Below are 26,117 nucleotides of genomic sequence, written 5' to 3'. Positions count from 1 at the left end.
TTTCACTTTCTTTTTTCTTCTGTCTCTTTTCTTCTCTCTCTCTCTTCTCTGTCTCTTCTTCTTTCTTTTTTCCTTTCTTTCTTTCTTTCTTTCACTTTCTTTTTTCTTCTGTCTCTTTTCTTCTCTCTCTCTCTTCTCCCTTTCTTTCTTTCTTTTTTTCTTTCCCCCTCTCTCATCTCTTTCTCTTTCCTTTTCTTGTCTTCTATCGTCTCCTTTCTTCTCCTTTCATGTTTCTCTCTCTCTCTTCCTGTTTCTTGTCTTCTATCACCTCTTCTCTTTCTCATCTCTCTCGTCTTTTTTTTATCTCCCCTCTTCTCTTCTCATCTCATCTCTCTCTCCTATTTGTTTTCTTTCCCTCTCTCTTTTTACCTCTTCCCTTATCACTGTTTTCACTTTTCTCTTACTTACATTACATACTCCTCTCCAACCTATCACTTCTCTTTTTTGGAGAGAGATCCTGCAATAAAAGCATTTCCTAATATAGACAGACAACCCTATTTAATGTACAGCGCTGCGTAACATGTTGGCACTATATAAATCCTGTTTATTAATAATAATAATAATAATAATAATTTATATCACTGCTTGTGATTAGCAGCAGTGTTGTCAGTATACCATGTGCACTTCTTCAGTTGGCCATTGGGCTGCTAATCTGATTGGCTGAGTTGGAAGACCCACTGAAGGAGCCCACCCAGCAGACTGACAACACCGTGCAAATTGCATGGCGGTAGCTTAACGTTGAAACCCTACAACAGGAAATAATATTACTGGCAGAATCTCCAGAACAGAAACTTTGTGATAGATTCCGAATAAAATGAGTTGCATAAAAAAGTTAACACTGTAAAAAAGACAAAATTGTGTTTTTATGCATTGCTGAAATCCCACCATATCTGTTGCATGTAGCTCACACTGATGCATGCTAAATGCTGCAGTGTATTGATAACTTTTACTAAACATGTACAGCAATGTGTTGAATGCAATCACAAAGCAAACATCCACACAATGCATTGGTGTAAACTAAGCCTATTGGAATCAATGGATTTCAGCTTGTTATTGCGATGAGTTGGCATTGAGTAATGCAAACCTAAGAAAGTAATGTGTTTGTCTATCATTACTTCATTATTTTTTCCCAAGTTCACAGACGCGGTTATCATTGTTCTCAGCGTGTGTTCTCCACTTTCTGTAGATTCAGCTTTGTATATCCCCCTTACCCACCGCCTTGCTGCGAGTTTATTCCCTGTCTTCCCATTGAATCTTGGCACCAGCGCAGCTCCAGCAGGCTTCCCTTAGGGAAGATATGATACACTGAGGAGTGCCGCTGTAATATAGCGTACGGGCGCTCAGTGACGCTTGTTCTCTTTTGATTAGAGTTTCTTTCATGTGTGTTTTTTTTCCATGCTCAAAAGAAGCGCCCATCAATGAGAATGACAGATGGGCACAACATGAAAAATGATTCTCTGGAATAAAAAAAAAATGCATGTGGGGGAATTCATGGCAGATTAAAATATCTTTGTGTGTTCTCATTTCCATTTTCTTCTTCCATATGGAAACACACGCTACTGGCAAAAGCATGGGCGCAACACGGGATCATGGTAATGAGGTGCACGGCTAAAATGCAAATTGCGACTGTCTAGATCGCATTGCTTTTCCACGAACGTAGTTTATATGTCTGCTTAACAGTTGTAATATTTTTCTCTGTTCATATGCATGCTTTGCTTTCGGGTTCTTAGATCTGATGTCCAATTTGTTTTTTTATCATTGTGAATGGCATAGAGGAGGGTTAGAACCCTTTTTTAAGGTTATAGTTCATGCCTACTGAATTGGGTGGCTGCCCCTACGTTTCCTGTCCTGCAGGCGCAATGGAAAGTAAGATAAAAAGATTGCATTATGGAGAGAACCCACACTTCTTGGAACAAGTGTCCCCCATAGGATGACTCCCCTATGTTCCGGTGACAACTCAAAATTTGGGGCTTTCTTCATTCCACTTCACAATGTTCACCTGGACAAAGAGAAAGGGCGAATCTCCAGGGGCAGGAAAAATAACCTGACGGGGTCCTTACCTTTCACAAAGCTATTCCAAATTTCAAAAAATGTAGAGAAAAGGGCAGCATGGTGGCAGCTGAAGTCACAGAAATGGCGTTACCTATCCTTTCCTGTTACAGCAGATGTGCATGGTGTCCGAATATTACTTGGCTGCTCAAAAGGCACCAAAGATGGACTGAGCAATATGGCAGACTTAGCTAGACCGCCCTTTTCTGCAATACGAGTCTGTGTGAGGATGTTTGTGCTGAGGGGCGTGGCTATTACTCTGCTCTGCCAGCATAGAGCACTGCAGTGGGAGAACAAAGTCAGGGAACGGGCATGAGGGCTTCCATGGGTATTCCATGGCTTTACATTGGACTAGCAAGCTCAATAGTATTGCCAGGGCTAGGCGATTAATTAAAAATTTATTTGTTGAGTTTTAGGAACAATAGAATCCCAGATAGGGGTGAATTTAGACAGAATGGGGCCCTTAGAAATTACAAAGCGGGGGGCCCCTAATGCATAGCGTTCCAGCTCCCTGCAACCGCAATCAGGGCCCTGATGAAGTTTGGGGGCCCCTAACCTAAACCATCACCAGGTCCAGGATTTCAAGCTTGCAGTGTGTGCAGACCAAGCTATAGCCTACGTCTGGCTTTTTTCCTCCCTTCCGTAGTGGACCCCCCCTCCAAAAAAAAACAGAACAGGCTGTCACATTGGCGTGTTAATATCCGAGCCCGTATTTTGGCAGGGAACACCGTGGACATCTGTCTGTTCGGATGACTTGAATTGATTTGCCGTGCTTGATTGGTTCTTATTAGGCTTTGGGGTGGGGGGGTTAATAAATAACAAATACAATACAAAATAAACCAACTCATGGAGATTGCTGGAGCCAGGTGATTAATTAAACAGAATCCTTCGTTCATTAGTATTCCGGCAGAGCGCTGATTGCCGGAGGATTAGTGTAGGTAATGCTCAGATCTCTGTGTCTTCTGATATTATCAACCCTGCATCGAGGGATGGAAAGGGGGGTGTTGGAGGGGTTTCCATTATTATTTCATAAAATATTGAATTGCACGAGAGGGGTAAGGTTTGCTCCATCGCAGGTCCTCATTGTTGTCCCGGTGTAGTTCCCCCATGCGGTTAACCATATTTTCACCCGTAGGTTGGAGACCAGTGAGGGTCTTGACCTCACTTCCAATTGGGAACCAAAACCAGCCCACATACCAATCATTTTACCCCCGAGGAACCCCTAAAATAATTTTCAGGTCCTTGGAAACCCGGCCAAAGGCAAGTTTACCAGCTTCAGTGTCCTGGTGCCCAGTAGAAAGATTGCCCCTTGTTACAATGGCTAGAGTACCACCTTCACAGATTACCTAAAACATTCTACAGCTGGCTCTAGTTGGCACCAGGACTATGCGGGCATCTTCAAATGGGGGACCAATCAGCTGTGGTTTAAAGAACCCCTAAGAACCTCTGAAGAAACCCTGGGGTTCCATGGATCTCTGGTTGAGAATGGCTGCTGTATTCTGCCCGGAATGGTGACCTATGAGGGGAGACAGCTCGGATTATGGCAACAGAGAGAGAACGTGCAATTACAAGGGAAGAGACGGCTCGGGTATAGAGAGGAGATTCATCAATAGGACGGATGGTTCACCAATGGGTAATGGGCAATTACAGGCCGCTGAATGCCTGCCAGCTACTCATTAATTGCCCATATTCACCCCTCTACCACCCCTCTAGGCTTTAACGCTGAGGAACCGTGCTCGCATTTTGTTATCATTTTAAGGCAGAGAAGAGGTGGTAGATGGGCAGATAATGATGGGCTGGCAGGCGTTCAGCTCATTCAGAGCTGGGGTGAGAGTAGAGCCAAAGGGGCGATGGCCACCTTCTACAGGGCAGGTAGCTGGATTGATGCTCAGTTGGGGCTCCTAGTTTATGTTTAGCCAGGGTCCCTTTTTGTCCCTGATTCAGACCTTAGAGAGAGACTGCAGAGCTGCAATAGGAGAGGCATTTTCACATTGGGTGCCCAAGGTTCCAACACTGCCTGGGTGGGCGAGACGGCCCATGCCCCCATTCCATTGTTTGAGCCAGTCTCATTGAAGGGTCAGCGCTCTTTCAGCCCTTGGGGGTGGGAAATGGGGCTATCAAGAGGTGTTAGTACTTACCCCAAATATGCAAATTGACAGTGCCGCTTTCAGGCAACTGGAGGGTAAGCGTATCCCCAAAAGGGGTAACTGGGAGCCAAGGAGAGTGCTGCTCAGCCTGGGGTAAAATGCCACAGACAGCTCTGAAAGAGGTTTGTTCACACTGGCCATGAGGTTGCAGTGAGGTTACCCCTTCTTCATGTCAGGGAACTGCTGCCCCTGGGGGGACGCTTCATGGGAATGAATGGGGACAGCAGTGAGCATTACCAGTTCCAAGTCTGAACCCGCCCTAGAGGAGCCCAGGCCATTGTAAGCTGAATACTCACCCCCCTCTAGTGGCCAATCTACAAACTGCAATTGCAACAATAGTATAAGGGATTGCAGAAGTTGCATCAAAAGATGATCACATGGTGAGCATAAAGAGAGAAGAGATGAAAGCATGAAAAGAGATGAAAGCAGAGCAGTATTGACCCAGAGATGTAAATAAAATGAAGAAGAGCTTTAAACCCCCCTATTGCCTCCCCTTTCATCAAGACAGTGAACAATCTATAGAATGTGAAGATTTCAAGGTCGAGCAAATAAAATCTTCCAATACCTCTTCAAGACTTGCAGGCAGCAAAGGGCTCTTTAGGAAAATTAGCAGAGCAGTAAAAAGAATTGATTGAATTGATTTTTTTATGTTTTGTAACAATGTAACAAAAAGAATCGTTGTGCTGCAATCAAAAGCATCGGATGTGTCATGCGACCTATCGAAAGGAACCCAGCAGCACAGCAACAAAAATGTAAAAGCGACATTTTATTTATATTTTGTGTATATCTTCCAGATCTGTGCCGGCACTTCCTGTAATACAGACCGGTCACTGCTGCTTTCCCTTTTTGTCCAGGTTGCCTGGTCTTGTCTCCGCCCCCTCATAGTTCTCTGCAGGCAGGCAGCAGTGGGTGGGACTTCTTAGGCCCCTCCCACATCTCCACTTCCTGCACAGATTATATGCAACACATTGATGATGTCGCTACTTTTACAAGGTAATATCCGGATTTGGAAAGGCATTCAGTGACCACAAAGTGGATTTTTATTCTTTCTGGCCACAGAGGAATATATTGAACGGTAAGTCAGCATAGCGGTAAGTACACAACATCCACCTACAATGTTCACACAAAAGCACTCGCTGGATGCAGTAGACACATGGGAAGTATTGCTAATCTGTTACTACGCACTGAGCCCGTGGTGTCCCCGAGGAAGCATTTCCTGCCAATACACGTCTGTAATTGTCATGATGGAATGTCATCCAATAATGTGTGGATGGGCCCCGCTCGCTGCTAACTAATATCTGGGGGATAATATTCCCCCCCACCCCTTAGATAAATGCGTGATTCATGATACTTATAATGCATTCCATTGAGAGTGAATGTGTTCCTGCTATTAATGAATGCTTTAAATCATGCGACGACCGGAATGGCTCATTGTTCAGCCTTCTGTGGAAGGTTAAGAAAAAAAAGTCATTGGTCTGAATGCGTCAAGCTGCACTTAACATGCCACCAACAGCGCAATTGTTGTTTTATTTTTTTTTTGGATGTGTTTAAAGATTTAAAAAAAAAAGCGAGGCCACTTTAGCATGCCGTAAGTGCACTTTTAGATCTGATTAGAGAATAAGGCAATGCGGTGGTTTCTTGCAGTGCAGGTATGCCCTCCTATAGGTCACGCTACTTTTATTGCGACGCCGTGTCTTTACACCTATGAAAAAGGGATGTCGGGATGTTTACCAGCAAGGGGTGAATATGTACCTAGCATCTGATATTTTATTCACCACCTCTTGCAGGGATCACAAGGCTCCTCTTGGCATTGCCTGTACCTGCTTTTCTCCTCAGAAGGACGGCACCATCTTTATTCTCAACAATGGCTGAGATAGAAATAGTCTGCTAAAAAACGGAGCCATCTTTGTTCAGGCATCATGCAATGTTGGAGTCTGATTACTTGGGGGGACTGAAGAAATGCTTCCTCCTGCCTGCAGCAGACTGATGTCATCATCCCAAGCAAAGTCTTTAGATTTAGGTATGGCTATGATATAAAACTCTGAAAGTTCACTTCCTCCTCTGCATGATTCTAGCAGAACATCTCCCCTCCCCCCCATTATTACCTCGTTACCCAATTATCTCTAATCACCTCTCTAATTACCCAGCAGCAGATCTCAGAATAAAGCCATCCGCCATGCAGAGGCATTGTGAGGTCACACAATCAGCCAAAAGGATTTACGAGTTTTGTTGCCAGAAATACATGTGCCGGTATTGTGGGGCACTTTTGGAAATGCCAATGGTCTATGAACAGGCATGCAGCAAGTGAAAGTCAGAGCTGGCACGCCGTAGCTCTATGCTTGTTTTTTTTGCTTTTTTAGAATTTTAGGAGATATTATGAGGGTTTTGTATGTGGTGACACGTCAGGAATTAAGTGAGGGGTCCCAAGCACTGCAAAGAATTGGGATGACTCCATCATGTCATTTCCTGCCCCCCCAAAGGGTGATGGAGCGGATCAGTGGCCAGTAGGAAGTCAAAGGAAATGACTGGTCAGTAGGGGGCCAGAGGGAGTTTCTGGACAGTTGGGAGTCTGGCTAGCCAATAGGAAGAGGAGGGAAGCAGCTGGTCAGTAGGGAGCGGAGGGAATCGGCTAGCCAATAGGGAGCGGAGGGAACGGCTAGCCAATAGGGAGCGGAGGGAAGTGGCTGGTCAGTAGGGAGCAGAGGGAAGCGGCTAGCCAATAGGGAGCGGAGGGAAGTGGCTGGTCAGTAGGGAGCGGAGGGAAGCGGCTAGCCAATAGGGAGCGGAGGGAAGCGGCTGGTCAGTAGGGAGTGGAGGGAAGTGGCTAGTCAGTAGGGAGCCAGGGTAAAGCCACTGACCAGTAGGCAGCCAAAAGAAATGGCTGACCAGTAGTAGGGAGTGGAGGGAAGTGGCTAGTCAGTAGGGAGCTGAGGGAAGCTCCCAGTAGAAAATAGGGGTAAGCAGCTGGTCAGTGGGGATCTGAGGAAAGCAACTGGCCAACATGGTGCTGAGGAATGTGGCTACTAAGTTGGGAACCAAAGGAAGAGGCTGCCCAGTAGGGATCTGAGGGAAGCAGAATGGGGCGAGTCACAGTGGGATCATGAGAGGTCATTTTTATGAAAATCAGGTTTGGAGATATATTGGGGGATGAGTTTAATGTTTGCAAGTTGTTATAAAGGACAGCACAGCACGATTTAGGTTTCCTGATTCTGATTGCGGCGTCACTGCATTATATATGTGCAGTCTTTATATATACACAATATAATATATTTATACCAAACAAACAAACATTACAATTTACATTTTCAAAATATTGACAAAAGGAGAAAATAATAAAAACATTTTCATTGAGAATGAAAACTTTTTCCTTAATAAAACCATTTCAAGCAGATCTAATCCCAATCCCAGAAATCCTTATCTCAAAACTTGCCTTGTATTTTCCAGATCTGCAACTTTCATTAAAACACGCCTTGTGATCCTGCCACTAAGCCACTTATTCAAGCACCTCCTGTTGAACAGTGACAACTGTCTCCAAATTGTTTTCCTGGGTTGTCACACACATAGTCAGCATTAGGAATCAGCAGAGATGCAATACGGGAATTAAAAACCTCAATACCAATCAAACCTGCTGCATGCCACAGAATCACCTAGCGCAATCTATCATCAGCCTGATTATAATTATTTCTCCGGTATAGAGGCCACCTTATCATGCCGCAATAAACAACGCAACGCTATAATAAATACTATAAAAAACAAAACCTACGATACATACAACATCATGTGATGACATCTTTACTCCGGCACATCTGTCATTTCCAACCTCACGCCACTGACACCGTGTCAACTTCACAGACCGTACGTGAAATTAAACGCCAACCGGTGCAGCTGGAGCCTGGCAGAAATGGGATTAACATGCGTCCGTTGTTAGTCGCCGCTCATTTTACGGGGGTAACTCCGATGAGTTACGATCTCCCTACGCCGGCTTTTTTTTGTGTTTTCATTGCATGTATGAAGTTGCGGCGTTTTTGAATTTGCAGGAGTAACGAAAGGCGATTGTGTTCAGCTTCCATGTGTCCGATCGAAGAATTAAGAAGAAGATGGATTGCGCCGACTCGTCTCGTCGTTCCATGCACCCACAACTCTTTTTGGTAATACATTTTTGGGAGGACAATGAATGGATATCCCCATGGGGGTCAGAATGGGGTCAGCGGTGTTCACTTACCTGGGGTGCTATTTGGAGAGGTGACCCCGGAGGCGTCGGCGGTCCTGCATGGTGCTGATGGATGGGAGCTGGAGAGTGGCTGGGAGGGGAGATGCAGATCTGAATGCTGGACTGAGCAGCATGCGATTGGGAAGACACACATCACACACAATGGGGTTTTATAAGGAGGGAGGAGGAGGGGCAGAGGGATGCGAGCCCACCAGAGGGAGAAAAAAAATGGGACATCGGTGGGAGGTATGGCACGCGCACGGTGAGGACTGGAGATGCCACACAGCCAATGATGCCCGGAGTCCCCCCCCCTTGGTGAATGTGGCTACTAATGAAAAGCCCACTAAGACCTGAGGGCTTTACATAATATAGGGGCCCTGTGGGCAAATAGGGGCCCCAAATGCACAGCATTCCAGCTCCTTGCACCCCCACCATTCTGTCGATTGGGGGTATTATTGTCCTTTTTCAACCTAACTATGTATTGGGGGTTAGAAATTTGACATTTTTGGAAGGCATTGTAGTGGTGTGCACAGTAGGAGGGCGCTAGTGAGCGGTGGGCTCCACGCTGATAGTCCAACGGTGTCTTGTAGTTCAGCTTTTGCCCAGGTTATCCAAAATTGAATGGGAGAATAATTATTTTTATGAAACGCTCTGAAGAATAGCAATCAATATTGCTGAATAGAAGAACAATAGGCTAATTACCCCCCCAGGAACAGGAAATTACATATTGACCCCAGCATTACAAACAAGAGGGTAATGGATGTCCCTGGTCTATTTAACAAGGCTTAAAGGGTAACTCTTGCCAGGCATTACGGGGTGACAACACTCAGTTCCTGTCTCTCAGTTGTGTTGTCACCCTGTCAGGGGGCTTCCAGTACAGAATGCACATTCTGCAGGCATGGATTTGTCTCCCCAGCTCTGTTCTGCCAAGATCTTTGATGGCCCCCATGGATTCTCTGTTGTGCAGGGGAAACCAATAATCCAGGAGTCCTTCTTTGAAAGGGACAGCGGGGGGGGGGGGCGGGGGACTTCTTTTGGAAATGCTGTTCACCCAATTGTCATACCAGTCCACAGGCCACACCGCATTCCAGAACCCCTTAAGTCGGGAAGTGGCTGCAAACATCTAAAAACCATTTAAAAGCTTAAAATCTTTATTTTTTTTTTTGCTGTGCTTTTGGGAAGATTTTCAACCACTTCCTGTATTGGAGACACAAGAGGAAGTGCCACACAGTTGCAGGCGCCCATTCGCAGCACTGCCTGCACCAGCACTACGCTGCCATTCCTTTGAAATAACACCCTGATGAGCCTCCTGTGCATTGTGCTGGGACAGAATGCGACCTGCCCTAATTCTTTGTGCATTGCAGCCAACACAACACAGATGCAACCTAAACGTGCATTGTAATGCAGCTGTGTTGTCATCAACTTGTGATATGCGGGTCATAGCAGCCAAAAAAACACTGCGGTAGGCACAGATTAGCCACTGCTATGACCAGAATAACACAAGCTGATGACAACACTCCCACTCCCACCATGCGACTGGATACAAAGTTTAAATGATGTAGTTTGATCATTAATGGAAGAGGAGACTGAGAAAATGCCTCCTCCTGCCTGCAGCAGACTGATGACATCATCTCAGCCTAGGCAAAGTCATTGATTGCAGCTTTTTTATATGACAAGTTAAAGGTTATAGTTCTATATATGGTAATTTGTCCAAAAATGTATTCTTTCTATTGAAATATTCACTTTATTTCCCGAGCACCTGGGTTCAGAGAATGGCTGCCGTGGTCCTGGTGTTTGGTTGCTACGCGTCGTATAGATCGGAAGCTGCTAACGTCTCCCTGACAGATCAATAGGAAGATATAAAAAGTTTATTTTAATCCGTTGCATGGCGGCGTGTATCCGGAGACGCCTCCAGCCAACCACTGACAGCGCTGTAAATTCACCAGGAAGCGCTGTAAATTCACCAGGAGCCGGGTGTCGGTTTACAGCATTCACCAAACGCTGTCATAACTCACCTCACATGATGCGCCGCCTCGCTGTGCTTCATTGATTTTCTGCTGGAGTCGAGCCGGGTTTGATGTTTGACATTCAGGTTGTCGGCATTTTCTGATTGTAACGGTTTGGCGGTGATTTTTTTTGTTTTCTCTGCCTATAAAAGCACTTCAGTCTTTTTGGTCTGCTCCGGTGGAACAGGAACGTTTATCTACCCAATTGTAATCACAGACAGATTCTTTGCCTTCTAACTATTGGATACAACTCAGTAATTGAGCCCACAGATTTCTTTACATTGTGAACTAGCTGACTGATATACACTCCGATATCTTGCCATCTGTATAAGTTACATTCAGTCCCTTGAGAAGTAAAGGAGTCTATACCATTAATGGCGGTGGACCGAATCTATTAAAACCTTTTCTACCTTTGCTTTTAAGAAATTCCTTCTACCAAGAACTTAAGCTTGAACTCTGCTAGCACACTCTTTGTATCCCCTGAGGAAGCCCAAAGGGGTGAAACGCGTCGGGAAAGGAGATTCATAACTATAGACACAGTATTTAGCTAGATTGCCTAAATTCAAGTCTTATTATACGAGGGGGTGCTGAGGAGTTCCTGGCTTTGCCCCCTTCCAGATGAAATAGAAAAATGGGTGTGGGGGCATATGACAACCTAATATCTTAGTATGTAACTGTGCAAATATCAGGTCTTTGCGGTTCTTAAAACTGTTTTTTCTTTTAGTGAGAAGCTGTGATGGCAGAGGTACAAGCAAGTTTCACGTCGTTGGAGTTACGGGCCGTCATGAAGTTTTTGTTTCTCTAGGGAAAGTCAGCAAAGGGCATTCATGCTGAGATGTCACAATCACTGGGGGGAGAAGTGTCCTTCCTACAGCCCTGTAAGAACCCGGATATCTCGTTTCAAGACCGGGCATTTCACCGTTTATGATGAGCCCCACAGTGGGCGCCCCCGAACCTCAACTGACCCGGCAACCTGCGATGTCCATGAGCTGATTATTGAGGACCGGCCAAGATCCACAAAAGAGATAGCCCAGATACTTGACATCTCACGAGAGTGTGTTGGGATTGTTATCACCACTATCCTAGACATGCGCAAGCTTTCAGCGAAGTGGGTGCCAAAATGCTTGAACAGTGATCAGAAGAAGGAACAAAGTGAAGCATCCAAAGTCGTTTTGGCCCATTTTGAAGCTGCACAGGACTTTTTGGCTAGGTTAGTGACTGAGGATGAAACCTGGCTCCACATCCATGATCCTGAAACCAAGGAATGGCGCCACAGCGGGTCTCCACAGCCAAAGACGTTCAGAACCCAGAAATCAGCCAAAAAAGCCATGGTGTCCATTTTCTGGGACAAAGACGGTATTCTGTTGGTGGACTACCTACCTCAGGGCTCCAGTATCACCGGACAGTAATATGCTAACCTCCTGGACCAGGTGAAGGAGGAAATTAAGACGAAACGCCGTGGAAAGTTGACCAAAGGGATCCTTTTCTTGCAACACAATGCACCTGCGCACACGTCCAACGTTGTGGCTGCCAAATTGAAAACCTTGGGTTTCCAATTGGTCCACCGTCCCCCCTACTCACCTGACCCGGCCCCTTTGGACTAATATCTGTTCCCGAATTTTAGGGAACACCTGAAGGGGCAACGTTTTGAGGACATTTCTAATGTCAAAGATGCTGCTGAGAGCTGGTTTGCCCAACTAAAAGACTTTTATTTGAATGGTCTAGAAGAGCTGCAACTACGCTGTACCAAGTGCATCAGTCTGAGGGGGGAATATGCTGAATAAATGGGCTATTTCATAACTCCGGCTCTCTTCTTTCTGGCCAAAGCCAGGAACTTCTCAGCACCCCCTCGTAATTGTAGCAAGTTGCTATATGACACATAGTTTGGTCTTTGTGTAAGTTTTTAATGTGTTTTGTAATTTAATAAAAATGTATGTTTTTAATATATTCTAATATATTCCTAAGTGCCACTTTAAAAGCCTCCCTTGCTTTGCTCTCTCCCTTCCCTTTTTTAGTATTATTCAATCTGAGGCTGGACACATTTCAGATTCATCTGATATTACATAATAGTTTCCTTATTGATAATATTCCTCCTCTTCTAGTTATTGAAATGCAATGTCTAACCCAAAATAGGTAGCTCAGTTTATATGCAGATTGATTTATATTCGAGCACATACAATAAATTGAAATGCAATGCTCATCCTAATATAGGTAACTCACTCATTTTCAAAGTGGAACTTCACTTTTTAACACTTGCAAACTATCTGCAAGTGGCACTTTGCACAGTAAATGTGAGCATGTGCTTACCTAATACAAAATATTTTATTTAGACCAGTTTATATTTGAGTATATACAGTATATTAAAATGTGATGCCTAATCTAAAACAGGTACCTTGGTAAATTTTAAGATTGGTTATTTTTTGAGTAAAAACAATATAGGATAATGCAAAGCCTAACCCAAAATAGGAACATTGGCTTATATTCAGGTAGGTGTATATTCGAGTATATACAGCATATTGAGATGCAATGGTCAATACATAAGGCGGGTAAAATGCGGTCTGTAGGTAACCATACCAGATATCATCTCAGGGACCGTGCCAAGCATTATCTGTGCACAGCTCCCTCTAAACATCAGAGTTTCTGTTCTTTTTCCATCCGTGACCTTGCTTATTCCCTAGACCTGAAGCTACGGCTCTTGCAAAACCTTCCTTGCCACATTGGCTCCAGCAGATTTATTCAGATCTTTGTTTTCAGAGTCAGCTGAGAAGTAGCGCTTCGTTTGTGCAAATCTACGACATATGGAGTTTCTGGAGCGTCGACTCTCGTCAGCACACCCCAGAGGTTTATCCGTATGCGATTTCATACGTATTGCAGTGCAGCTGTCAGGCGTAACCTGATTATGAGAACGTTATTCTGTTCACTGAAGGGTCGGGAGCTCTGATGTACAATTAAAGAAGTCAATCAATGGGGGGAGGGGGTAATTCCTCGGTGACATGGAAGCTGCTTATATTGGAAGTATATTTTCTTCTTGTACAGATTTCCTCAATGCTTTATGACAGACTTTATTTGTTATATTCCCCTCCATTCCAATCCCATTTTTATATCATACTTTATATTTGATTTCCTGAAAACACTACAGCACCCTGATTTCTTATATAGCTTGGCCATGATTTAAGCAGGGGCTGGCTCTTGGGAGGAGTTATGCAAATTTCAATATGGGTGGAGTTTCAGGCAGGGGTTGGCTCTTGGGAAGAGTTATGCAAATTTCAATATGGGTGTTGTTTCAGGCTGGGAGTTTCTAGGCAGGCAGATCCTAGGGAGTGTTGAGCTTCTATCATGGAAAGAACTGAAACACAATAAATGAGAGGGACAGTCAGGCTGGATAGAGAGGGGCAGAGGACCCTGGATGTCCTCCAACCAGAAAATGAGGCGGGCCCTATCTGACTTGCTGCAGCTTCTGATGCACATGGTGGGAAGTTTAAAGATCAGAGTAAGGTGAGGAGCTTGTGGAGGAGTTTCATGAATTGAGGTGAAAGGTGTGCCACTGCACAGGGACCCTGGAGCCTCCTCAGGGCCCTCCCAAGTCACTATTACACAGGGGCCCATTGTTGGGTACAGCAGCCACTGACGTATAGGTTCTACTGTCTCCTTCCCGGGACCATCTGGGACCAATGGAGTTAACAGTGTTCCTTGTTCAATGCGACGTGTAGGTGTAGTAGTGAACCGGGCGCTAAGCATTGCATTGTTCCAACTGCTAAATCATTCCAGTTACTAAGTTAGACATCCTGATGATAATTACAGAGGACGCCACTCATAAATTCCCTGGACGCGAAGGCAGTCAGCCATGAGCCATAACACAGGTGTATGCTGTTATTTCAATCATGTTGTTTTTTTTAATCCTGAACCAAATCCATTTCAGGTTTGCTGGATCACCTAGGTTCACCCATGGTAGTCTATCCCAGCATTTCTCAAACTTTTTTTATATTTAACATGGGGAACCCTTGAAATAGTTTTCAGGTCTTTAGGAAACACCAGCTATAATTACTATATCCACAGCTCACAGTACAGTATTGTAGAGGTCAGTGGGAAAAAATTCTCTTATATTGAATGAAGAAAGTCACTTACAGATAGCTAAAAAGACCATTTGTCATTGGTGTTACCTAAATTGACCTGAGAGGTACAAGTTCTCTTTGAAATAAAGGAGAGACCATATACCAACATGTTTATTTATTATGAATTAATTATTACTGTATTATTGTTATTACAGATGCTGCACATGTGCACTTTTCTTGTTTTTCCCTTTTCCAAAATGGCCGGCTCAGCTGTGGCTCTAGTTCCCGCCCCTTAAAGCTATATCTCCCTAGCAACCGTCTCCAGGCGAAGCCTCCTCAGGCTTCGCACTACCTGACCCCTCATAACATGGGGTATTTTGGCCGTTTTCACACGCTGTAGCTGGCAGGAAGAGGTATTTATAGCTGTGGCGGCTGATGAACTTTTTTTATGGACTGCTGAAGGTGATGGGGTGAGAAGAGAGAAGGGTCCAGGATATTTGTTTGCATAGTTCCCAGCTGTGAAGGTAACAACCATCATGCACAGTGCCCGGGGGGGTATACCTAGCTTTCTGTAACACATGTAGACATTGTGTGTTATTAGCTAAAAGTAGCTGTAGTGTATCTGTATGCGTTATAGAAGTAAGGATTACCAGTAGTATATATATTTGTGGCTGTTTTTGTTAGTGAGTTGTTCATTATTTAACCTGGTGTATCCCACTTATATTCTGTTGGTATGTTCCTACCCGGAAGTAAGGCTGAGGTAAATGAATAAGGAGCTGGCACTGCTATAGGTCTGAGGTAAATCAGTGCGCTGTGTATTGCTGGTTGCACACAAACCTATTATATCTCATGAAGAAATAATAATGAAGTGATACACTGTATACAGCATAATAACAGAGCTTGCATTATTATATTCAGCCAGCCAGTTACTGCTATGGGGGAACTATAAGTCCCAGCATGGCCGGCAGTGTCTGTGATGTCATTGTGCTGCCTCATGCATGTAACATACAAACATGCCGGAGGCTACATACAAAGGTGACCGCTGAATTCGATTTTTGTGCAATTGTAACCTTATATAACTTTTAATATAATCATGTTGTTTAGATTTTGTGTTCTTTTTAATTTATAGCTTTCAAATGCTTCCTGGTGATCCTGCCATGAAGTTTCTTGTCTGAACACTTGCCGTGATGGCTGTCCCCCAATTGTGCGGCCGGGTTGTCACCATTTCATACCCATGAGGGAAAGCTGCAATGTTTAAGGGTTAAGTATGCAATGCCATGAGCTTCCTATAGGATGCGCTTGCTTCTTTTTATTAATGGTTTTTTTATTTATAGGATGGATGCAGCAAGAGGCACCACCTGGACCTAGAGATATCTTCCGGAGAGTCCTCCAGTCCGTAAACTTGGTAGCTATAAATTTTTTCCTTTTCCCCAAACACAAGGGGTAAAGTCTTCCATATGCATGACATTGATTCTGGCAAACCACAAGCCCACTGCTGGTGAGGAGGCCTATCTCCAGAGTACAGAATGCAGGCCTTAGCTCCATTTATCAGGTGGATTAGGTCAAATGTCTGGTATGTTTTCATAGGAATATTGTTGTGGTGCAATAAAGATGGCCGTGTCATTAGTTTTGCAGGACTGGTAAGGCTTTCTGATGCTACCACTTAAAGCGTACCTAAACGCAGAAATTTCACTTTACATAAAAGAGTAGGCAACCCTTTTTATGTAGAGCAAAACTTTTGTTTGTTTTTAAAGTGCAACACCCTTTTTTAAAAAAAAAGTTATGGCACCACCCCCTAATTCTTTATAGCCTAGGCCAGGGGTCGGCAAACTCGGGCCTTTAGGCCAGATATGGCCTAGCCGGTAGTTTGTTCCGGCCTAACGCCCCCTGGCTGATCTGGATCGGCCAGGGGGCGTTAGGAACTACTGGAGCTCCGGTGCCGCCCCGTTGCAGTTGATCCCCTATTTACTGCGGCTGGCGTTGATACTTCTGCGGTAAATAGGGAAAGCTCCCTTAACTGAAATCCCTCTCCTCCGCAAAGCATACGGAGGAGAGGGATTTCAGTTAAGGGAGCGTTTGCTGGTGATGGGTGGAGCCATTAGGGCGGGTCTGGCCTAGTGTGCTCCCGCCCACCCCATTAATGGCCTAGTGGCCAAAAAACTTTGCTGACCCCTGGCCTAGGCGATCAAGAATGAATGAATGTATGTGCAAAGCCTCCCAGGATACCTACGTCACGCATCCCGGGAGGCTCTTGGGTGCTCCTTCTGTGCATGCCTGAGCATCTTGAGCATGCGCAGAAGGAGCCTTTTTTGTGAGAAGAGAGAAATTTCCCGATCTCATGCATGCGCAGTAAGATCAGCAAGTTTTTTACGTCGCCTGATCTCGCACGTGGGTCGGGTGATGTAGGAAGAAGAGGCAAGGATGGCAGCACCCAGCATGCCGGCTCGGATATGGATGACGCGGGACTCGATGGAAAACACTTCAGGCTAATCGACTGTGCTGTGAGATTGATGGTAAGTGAATTTCTTTTGTTTTAGGCATTTTTGAGTTGAGTTCATCTTTTTTAGCAAGTTAAAGTGGAAGTAAAAAAAAAAAAAAATACTCGCCTTTATTTTTGCAGATGTGTCAATCCCTACAGAGGTTTCATGGATCGGGTCCTGCGTCATCCTGGAATCCTTTTTTCGTTCCGGCGCACAGGAAGCACCACTATCTTCTTTGCCCTCTTTCCACCTTCTGCCTACGTCACTTGCGCAGGCACAAGATCGGGTAGCTTGCGTTAGATGCCTCCTGGGACGTGTGACGTGCGTATCCCAGGAGGCTCTGCACTCATATTCTAACTTTATCACAGACTTGATAGAAACAAAGTGTAGATATTTCAGTATGGCATTTATCACAAAATGTTATGAATGTATTTTGAGATTTATATTAGTAAATTGAATGATTACATGACTGTATTGATATGATTGAAGATGGTGGAGTTTCTGTGAGATATAAAGATTGGAATGTTCTTAAACGCACACTTGTTTATTTATGGTCAAAGTACAGATACAGCATCTGTTTGCAGCACCTGATACTGGACATATTGAGCAAATGGTAAACAAGTTCCTGACAAGAGAAAAAATTAGACCTCTCATTCCTGTCCCCATTACACCCCACATATGGAATACTTGTATGTTAAGAACCCAAATAGCAGTAGCAGCTTCTAGGGTAAGCCCTTCATAGACAAAACCACTGAAAATACGTGAGAATGATTCATCTAAGATAGATAGATTGATAGGTGTTGGGATAGATAGATATATGATAGGTGTTGGGAGAGATGCATAGATAATAGGTGTTGGGAGAGATAGATAGATGATGGGTGTTGGGAGAGATGCATAGATGATGGGTGTTGGGAGAGATGCATAGATGATGGGTGTTGGGAGAGATGCATAGATGATGGGTGTTGGGAGAGATAGATAGATGATAGGTGTTGGGATAGATAGATAAGAGGTGTATGGAGGGAAGTCCAGACACGACACGAGAGGAGAGGTATGACCCATGTAGAGGACACAGAGAATTGCTGGTCTAAGGAGGATAATGATTGTACATAGGCCAATGTCTGTAATATTGTTATTTTTGTTATATACATCGTGTATATATTATGTAACTCTTCTTTCTGCACCTTGATTCTGTGCACAATATAAACTTTTTACACCCAATCCTTGTGTGTTTACTCCTTTGCTGACGACCGCCTTGGAACGTACAGGTGGAATTTTTTATTATTGAATTATTCATATTATACAAGATATTATCCTCAATATTAATCATTTCTTACAAAGGGGAGGCACTTAAAAAAAAAAAAAAAATCATGTGATCATGTATAAAGCCTCCCTTGTCAGATGATTTTAAACTCCATAATTGGCCATGCATAGCTATGGCCTGGCAGTAGTGAATATCAAGCCTAGGTATTATTGACTAGAAAGTACTTTGCGCGATCTATGTTGTCCTTTACTAGCCTACAGAAAAGTAGATCTTCCATGCTCAGACTAAAAGACAGGTTGCCCAGTACAGGATATAGGAAAGAGGGCGAGGGTTACATATCGTTGTGAGGAAAGTATTTTTGACAGTAGGATCAATAGTGGGGTGGAGTTTAATGCCTTGATTGGTCTGGAACCATGATGGAAACTGTAGGGGGACCTCGCTAATTGACTGTTTTATTAATACTCACTGTTTATACTTGGCATGTTGACACCATTCCAATGTTCATACCAGATGGGCAGCAGCCTAAAATATAAATATTTCTTTAACACGGAACTAAGGGGCCTTTAAAAGAGTAACTGGAACTTAAGTAGTTAGGCCTCTGACCTCATTCACTTAAAAGACAAATTTATATGAATAATGCTCTGTTATTATTACAGAGTATTTTTTTAGCACCAACATATTTTGTAGTGCAGTACAAAGCCAATAGTCATGTCACTAGCTGTCCCTCAATGTGGCTCACAATCCCTACCATGGTCATATGTCATAATTTGTCATCTAGGGACCTAATTAACCTAACTGCATATTTTTGGGATGTAGGAAGAAACCCTTGCAGAGGCGGGGAAAACCTGCAAATTCCATGCCGATAGTTTCCTGGTCGAGATTCAAACCTGCAACTCAGTGCAGAGAAGGACAGAGTCCTGACTACTGAGCCACCATGCCGCCCTGTGCAAAAAGGTCTTGCCCTCTGTAAAGGGGTATACTCAGAGGCAGACATATGAAGGGGCAAAATGTTCCTCTCCACAAGGTATCCCGAATCAGTTTAGCAGGGCAGCCCCAAGTCAGTCCTGTACAGGAACCCTTGTCTTGTCTTGGGTTGATTGGATTTGTGTTTGCTTCTTGGATGGATCCAAAATTTAAATCTAATAGGGAAGATGTTGGCTGTTTTGGTACTCCGCAGCCAGCCGCAGTCTGCAGCATTCAATAGCTCACCGCCTCTACTCCTGGTAATGTGAGCATTGTATCTTAAAAAAGACATAAACTACCTAAAAACACAAATGTGGACTGTAAAATAAAAATAAGATATTATAGGACATTGAGCGCAACCCAAAAGAGGAAAACAACCCTGAAAAGTAGAAAGCTCCTTTAAACCTATCACGTGTTAGAATAATTTTAACCTAAATGTCAGTTAAAAACTGTGTAAGGGAGAGAAGAGGAACAGAGAGTGAATTCAGTCAGAGGAGAGTTGGACTGTGCCGCACAATGCTTTGAAATGCATTAAAAATGGAAAATTAATTAGCGTGATGGTATTATGAAAGGACACGCTAACTGCTCTTGTCAGAATTCACAGAGTGGGAATTTAAAGCTCGTCTCCATTGCCTCATTGTTCATTACAGAACACATCTGTGCGAAATTGAGCAAAAGTATTCACCAATGAATAGCAGAAGAGATGTTATTCCTGGGATAATAAAAAGTATGATGTGTTAGCAGTTGGGGCTTTTATCTTGCAGCATTGGGGTCCCGAGGGTAAGTTCTCAGGGGGATGGGCATGTATTAGGGTATAAAGGAGAAATGCTCCAACCTCAAGCCTTAGAAATGTGATGTAACCAAATACACTATACTGTTCCTATTGCGAAAAATGTGTGCCCAGCTCATCCAAATGTATAACGCTGAATCACATTACTAGTTCTTTCAGCAGTTACAGGTTGGTTGAAGGCCTGCCAACCAAGTGTTGTACCCTAGCCTTAACGCTAACTTAATCATAGACCTAGCACTCATCAGTGAAATGAATCAGGGTGCATCATTATTCATTTTGCATTAAGTGAAGGTTAAGGCAAGGGCAAAGCAATACAAGTTGTAACCGATGCAAGAATCAGCCATGTGAACCCTCACATATGTGCTCATTATAAGTGCAAAAGTCCATTAAACTTCCAAATTATTTTATTGCTTCCTCTTCCCACAGATATTGTACCACTACCACCACCTTCCCACTGATGAAATCTGATGGCGAACCGCGTTGGGTAGTGACGCTGGGACCGGCAAGCATTTGCAGAATTCTGAGCAGGTAGTGACACAACGCCAGCAAAATGTGAGTTTGCTTTTAGATGCACATAAATTTTACATAAAAGGATTTTCTTCTTTTGTTGTATTTAGAGAGCGACTTTGCTGAACACGGAATGCTTTAATGATCAGGATTTCGAAAAAAAGGGTTTCTTGGTAAACACTTGAGTCTGAAACAGACTCAAGTGTTTACCAAGAAACCTTTTTTTTTCTTAACAATGGTTGGACTTGGCTGTACTTAAAAATTTGCCATGCCATACTTCCTCCACCCATCCTCCATACTACAAGGGTTAATTGCGGCCTTAAAATGGCTTTACAATAAATATAATAAAAAATTAGGACATTTTGGATCATTATTATGCAGTATTTTTATAGCGCCAACATATTATGCAGCGCTGTACAAAGTCCATAGTCATGTCACTAGCTGTCCCTCAAAGGAGCTCACAATCTGATGTTCCTACCATAGTCATATGCCTTTAATACAAGACATTTTTTGGGGGAAGCCAATTACCTAACTGCATGCTTTTGGAGTACCCAGAGGAAACCCACACAAAAACGGGGAGAACCTGCAAACTCCATGCAGATAGTGCACTGGCCGAGATTCAAACTGGGGACCCAGCGCTGCAAAGGCCAGAGTGCTTACCACTAGCCCTATTATGATCCCACCTCTTCATGATTGATTTATCAAATTGATCAAGAATGCTTGGTATTTGTTCACCCAACATTTGGCAGAAGCATTACCTGAGAAACACCATCCAATGGAAGTTCTGCCTGCCATTTACAATTACAACACAGCTCTGCCAGTCGCTAATGTAAATATTGGACGTGTTCCCATTAGCTGGCTGTCGTTAGGAAGTGCACCCGGCTGAATGTAGGCGATGATGATCAATGAGTGCACGGCAGTAATAAATACCTGGAAGTGCCACACTGACACATAACATAGCACGCATCGACCTAACATGAGGAAATATAGATGACAGGTCCACTTTATTATCTGCTGATCTAACATCAGCCCAGTCTGGTAAGTCTCATTTCTACTGTTGGGTTGTCAGGTTTATTTTCTTATCCATAAGCTGTCCTCAGTGCAGCCTGACCTCTGTATCAGATGAAAAAAATAGCATAAGAGGAGGCAAAGTGCAGCTCAGTGAATGAAGAAAGGATCTGGATGCAAAGCTTTCATGCCAGGAGGGAGATCGATTCACTGTGAAATAAGAGAGCCGCTTAACGGACGCAAAGAAAAGCAATGCCTAGAAAAGACATTACAAAGAGCGGCTTTTAGCCACCTTCAGTGTGATATGATCCAGTCCACAACGTATTCTTTGTGGTAATTCAAGTCTATCATATGCTGATATTTCAGTGGTTTCTGGAGACATCTAGACTGAATCATCCAGCTGCTTCTTGCTCAGCACTGCAACACTCACCTGCTTCTCTGGGATGACCCCTCTGTGTTAGCCATCCATTTACCATTCCTGGCCAGCATCATTCAGCCTTTTTCCTGTGAACCCCCGGGTTGTGTTTTTGCTGCAGATAAGCTTTAAGGAGATGGTGCTTTTTACATTGTTCAATCAGCAAACTGGAAAAGGTGACTCCACTGTGGTCTCACCTTCCTGGGTCTCTGGCTAACAGAGGTACTCTAAGTCATTATTAGTATTGTGAATCCTAAAATAATCCCTGGTGATCCTGCTAGGTGTTCAGGAACTTCCTGTTGCAGGGTGACAACTCCTTGTCCCTCCTGTGTTGTCACATTGCGTCTGATGGAGACTACAAGTATTTGTTTCAGCACACATCACATAGTCGTTGTCCTCTGGTATCACCATTGGGAAACCCAGCCAGAGAAATACCATGCAGCCATTACTAAAGTGCATGTAGAGGGGCAGCTCTGAGATGCAGAACACCTCTTAATTTATCGAGATGAGAAGTTTGTAGTCATATCCTTGGGTGACAACTAAACTTTTACATTGTGTTGTCACACTAGGACAATAATTATGTTACTTGCATAATAACCTCATCACACGCACGGCTCCAAGACTTTTCTAGAGCTGCCCCGACTCTCTGGAATGGTCTTCCTCCTCCTATTTGGCTTGCTCCTACTTTCTGCTTATTTAAAAGAGCACTCAAAACCCAACGCTTCAACCTCACCTACCGGTCTTCTTCTGTCTCCTCACCCTCACTACTCACCCACCATTCCATATCCCCCCTCCTATTGTGTGATACTTCCCCCTCTTCCTAGATTGTAAGCTCTTTGGGGCAGGGTCCTCTCCTCCTCCTGTGTCACTGTCTGTATCTGTCTGTCATTTGCAACCCCTAGTAAATGTACAGTGCTTAGTAATATGTTGGTGCTATAAAATCCTGTTTAATTATACTAATAAAATAGCTTTAAATAAAAAATAATGCAGCCGCCACTTTAAGAACCTCTAAATAAATGATCTATTTGCAGAAGCAATTAAACCTTAAGGGGGTTTCATCATTCCTGGAATAATGACAGAGGAGCAACAAACCATCCGGAAAACATTGTTGACCTGGAGCCAAGAGTGGGATCAGGCTCATCAAATAGGTATCAGAGTATTCTTCTCATGTTTTCCTTTGAGATGATTCACTCATTGTAGGAAGGTCAGCGCAGGAGAGAGGGTAATTTTCCAGGTGAAAACCTTTGCATTGGAGACGGTGGAATGCGAGTGGGCGTTCGGATGCAAGAGATGTTCTGCTCTATCTTGCACCCTCTGGTGCCCTCTGCAACTTTCCAGGAACCCCTCGGAGTTCAGCTTCACCATTGTCATTTCCTTCCATATATACAATGCAAATGGTTTTCGGTGTATATCCATTTACGCTCGGCCAGTCATATTTTTTGGGCGATTGTAGGGACCTGTCTGTGCCAATGTACTTTGCAAGGAGGCTCCAGTTTAGATCACATTAGCAGGGCCATAAAAGTTTGTAATGGGGACCTATGTCACTGTCATCTCATGTGCCTATAATGATTTGAAATTCTAATTGCTTTCAGAATGATCACAAAGTTCTAAAACTATGCTATATGGCCAAATATCGAAGGACCCCTTCAAATGGTGGAGGTCAGGTGTCTTTGGTGAAGGTTACTGCTAATGCTGCAGGATTTTGGACAATGGCCCTGCCGTATTATGTGGTCAGTGCTGCGCCCCCTTATAGACCATCACATAAGTTCCTACTGGTAGAATATGTGCTATGGCTTTGACGCTTTGACTAGAACAATGTGTCTCAACCATGGTTCCAGAGGTTGCTGAAGGTTCCTCAAGCAATCAGCAGTTTGTGCCTCTCAGGTCAGTTTAAGTGACACCAATGACCTTTTTGGCTATCGGTCAGGTTGACATTCTTCCCAATGGCAAACAATGTAAGAGACATTCTTCTCACTGACCACCATGCTAATGTACTGTGAGCTGTGGCTAAAGTAATTATAACAGCATTTTTCTAAAGGCTATTTCAAGGGTTCCCCTATGTTAGAAACACTTCTTAAAGGTTAAAACCAGTACGAGGGCCCATTCAGACCTGTCTGGTCTTGTGTATTAAGATGTGTTGCTTGGTTGGCAGCCTGATAATTTTTAACAGGTTATCAATCAATTAGAACAAAAAAAAGCATGCAACAATTTTTCCTACTCGGCTCAGTATATGGTAATGGTCTGCTGCACACATTGCCACACATGAATAGAATTACAACATGTAAATTTACTTGTAAATGTGTGTTGGCTTTAGTTGCAGTGTACCCTCACTGTTGCAACATTGAAGTCAGATCACTGTGGGAAAGGTGAATAAGAAAGTGTTTGCTTGCCAAAGACTAATAATATAATTCCAGTCCTGGCACTGGACTGTAGCTCAAGGACATTTGTGACATATCCTGAAATTTTTCACATACATTTGAAAAGTTGCTGACAGATTCACTTCAAGCCTTGCCTTTAAATTAACATGAATTAATTTTTGTCTCAGGACAAGTTACCTTTAAGGGATGCAGACTCTGCATGTGATTATAATCAGGGCAATCCCTCCCAATCAGGGACCAGTCTGAGAAAAGACAGAGACAATCCATCAGCATTATAAAGGTAAGAATCTGCAAATACATTTACTAAATTCCTTACAACACATTGCTGATGATTATCATATATTTTTTTTATTAAATTTGTTGGTTTCATGGCTCACCAGAGGGAAAATATTGTATTCGGGTCATTTTAATGATGATATTCATTTTATGATTTCAAATAGCTCTAGGCTTAGCTCACACTGGAAAAACAACTGAAACTATTTGTTTGAAACTCAATTGCTGTTAAATATGCAAAATTATTCCTGTAAGCGTTGAATGCCTGACTTTTTGGTATGGTCAGGGTACAATATTATAAAGACCTCTTACAAGGCGGTCCATTCTTTTATAAGTAATTTTGTATTTCAACTTTAGTATTGTTTTTTAACATAGGAAAATTACAAGATACATCACAATATAACAATGCTATTGGACGTGGAACAATTTACTTTTATAAGAAATTGTGAATCGACACAGCTCTCTTCTATGACCTGGAATAGCTTGAGGGTGTTGCTGTAGTACCTGGTCATGCTGCAAATGGAGGAGGAAATTGTGTCACAAGATGCAGGAGGGGTATGCTGGAAAATGTGTATTGAAAATGCCCCTAAGCAGCCACAGTGCTGACAACTGACTCCAGTTATATTGTAGGCCAGTGTTTCTCAACCTTTTTAACATGGGAGAACCCTTGAAATAACTTCCAGGTCTTCAGGGAATACTGTCTAAAATCAATTTTTGAAACCCCTGCAAACACAGGGAGAACTTGAAAACTCCATGCAGATAGGCCTGGCCAAAATTGGAAACTGGGACCCAGCGCTGCAAAGGCCAGAGTGCTAACCACTGAGCCACTGTGCTGCCCGAATGCCTCTTACATTGCTGGCTGTTAGGAAGAATGTCACCCTTACAGATAGCCAACAAGATCATTGGTGTCTCTAACCTGAGAGGCACAAATTGCTCATTGCCCAAGGAACCCCCAGCAACCTCTGGAGGAACCCTAAGGTTCCACATATCTTTGGTTGAGGAACACTGATCTAAGTATATCTGAATGCCATCAACATCACAACTTTTGCACCACCCTCCAACACGAGTATTATTGCTATGATAGTTTTTATACATAAAAGGTTGGGGAGGAGATAAAATCTGTGTAAAAGTTTTATCTGTAGTTGGACTTTAATTTCTTTGTCTCTTTATGTCTATTTAACATTGCAACTTATCCTACCCTGTCCATGGGGTGACAGTGTTGCTGTGAGATTTCACTTCACAACAAACAGCATTGCTATCCTCTTAAAAGATGGGGGAAATATAACCAATGTACCCAGAGCATCAGCAAATAACAAATCTCTGCTATAGGAGGGAAAAAAACAAAACTACTGAGTTGATAATAGTGTTGATTTTGGATGTGTGTCTGTGGGCTGTTCCTCACATCAGGTTGGTATTGCGTTCACAATCACTTGAAGCAGGCCAACAGAAAGTGCACTTACTAATGAAGCGTCTTAAATTGATGGCATTGGCACAACGTTGGCACCGACCATAGGGTACACTATAGTGGCTTTGTTACATGTGATTTTGGCATGGGGTCATAATAGAAGAAGGACTTAA

At 43.5% G+C, this 26,117-nt stretch overlaps 1 protein-coding gene and 1 long non-coding RNA gene across 3 annotated transcripts in view; one reads left to right on the top strand and one right to left on the bottom strand.

Moving 5' to 3' along the window:
* LOC140340750 (G protein-activated inward rectifier potassium channel 4-like) overlaps window positions 1–8,550 on the bottom strand; it is a 39,826-nt gene extending 31,276 nt beyond the window's left edge. The window contains exon 1 of the mRNA XM_072426123.1: window positions 8,419–8,550. The gene's annotated coding sequence lies outside the window, so the exon portion shown is untranslated. The remainder of the gene's footprint in view (window positions 1–8,418) is intronic.
* A 6,234-nt stretch (window positions 8,551–14,784) lies between these two features.
* On the top strand, window positions 14,785–18,162 carry LOC140340920 (uncharacterized). 2 transcript variants are annotated; one of them, XR_011922761.1, is made up of 4 exons: window positions 14,785–14,988; window positions 15,594–15,724; window positions 15,799–15,869; window positions 17,085–18,162. It is a non-coding gene; the product is annotated as an uncharacterized lncRNA (long non-coding RNA). The 2 variants fall into 2 exon arrangements; XR_011922762.1 differs by lacking the exon at window positions 15,594–15,724 and having other exon boundaries at window positions 14,794–14,988.
* Window positions 18,163–26,117: the final 7,955 nt, after the last annotated feature.

The sequence above is a fragment of the Pyxicephalus adspersus genome, chromosome 11, assembly GCF_032062135.1.
Source record: "Pyxicephalus adspersus chromosome 11, UCB_Pads_2.0, whole genome shotgun sequence".
NCBI lineage: Eukaryota > Metazoa > Chordata > Amphibia > Anura > Pyxicephalidae > Pyxicephalus > Pyxicephalus adspersus.
The sequence above is the reverse complement of the archived record's forward strand: the minus strand, read 5'-3'. Positions and strand labels throughout refer to the sequence as shown.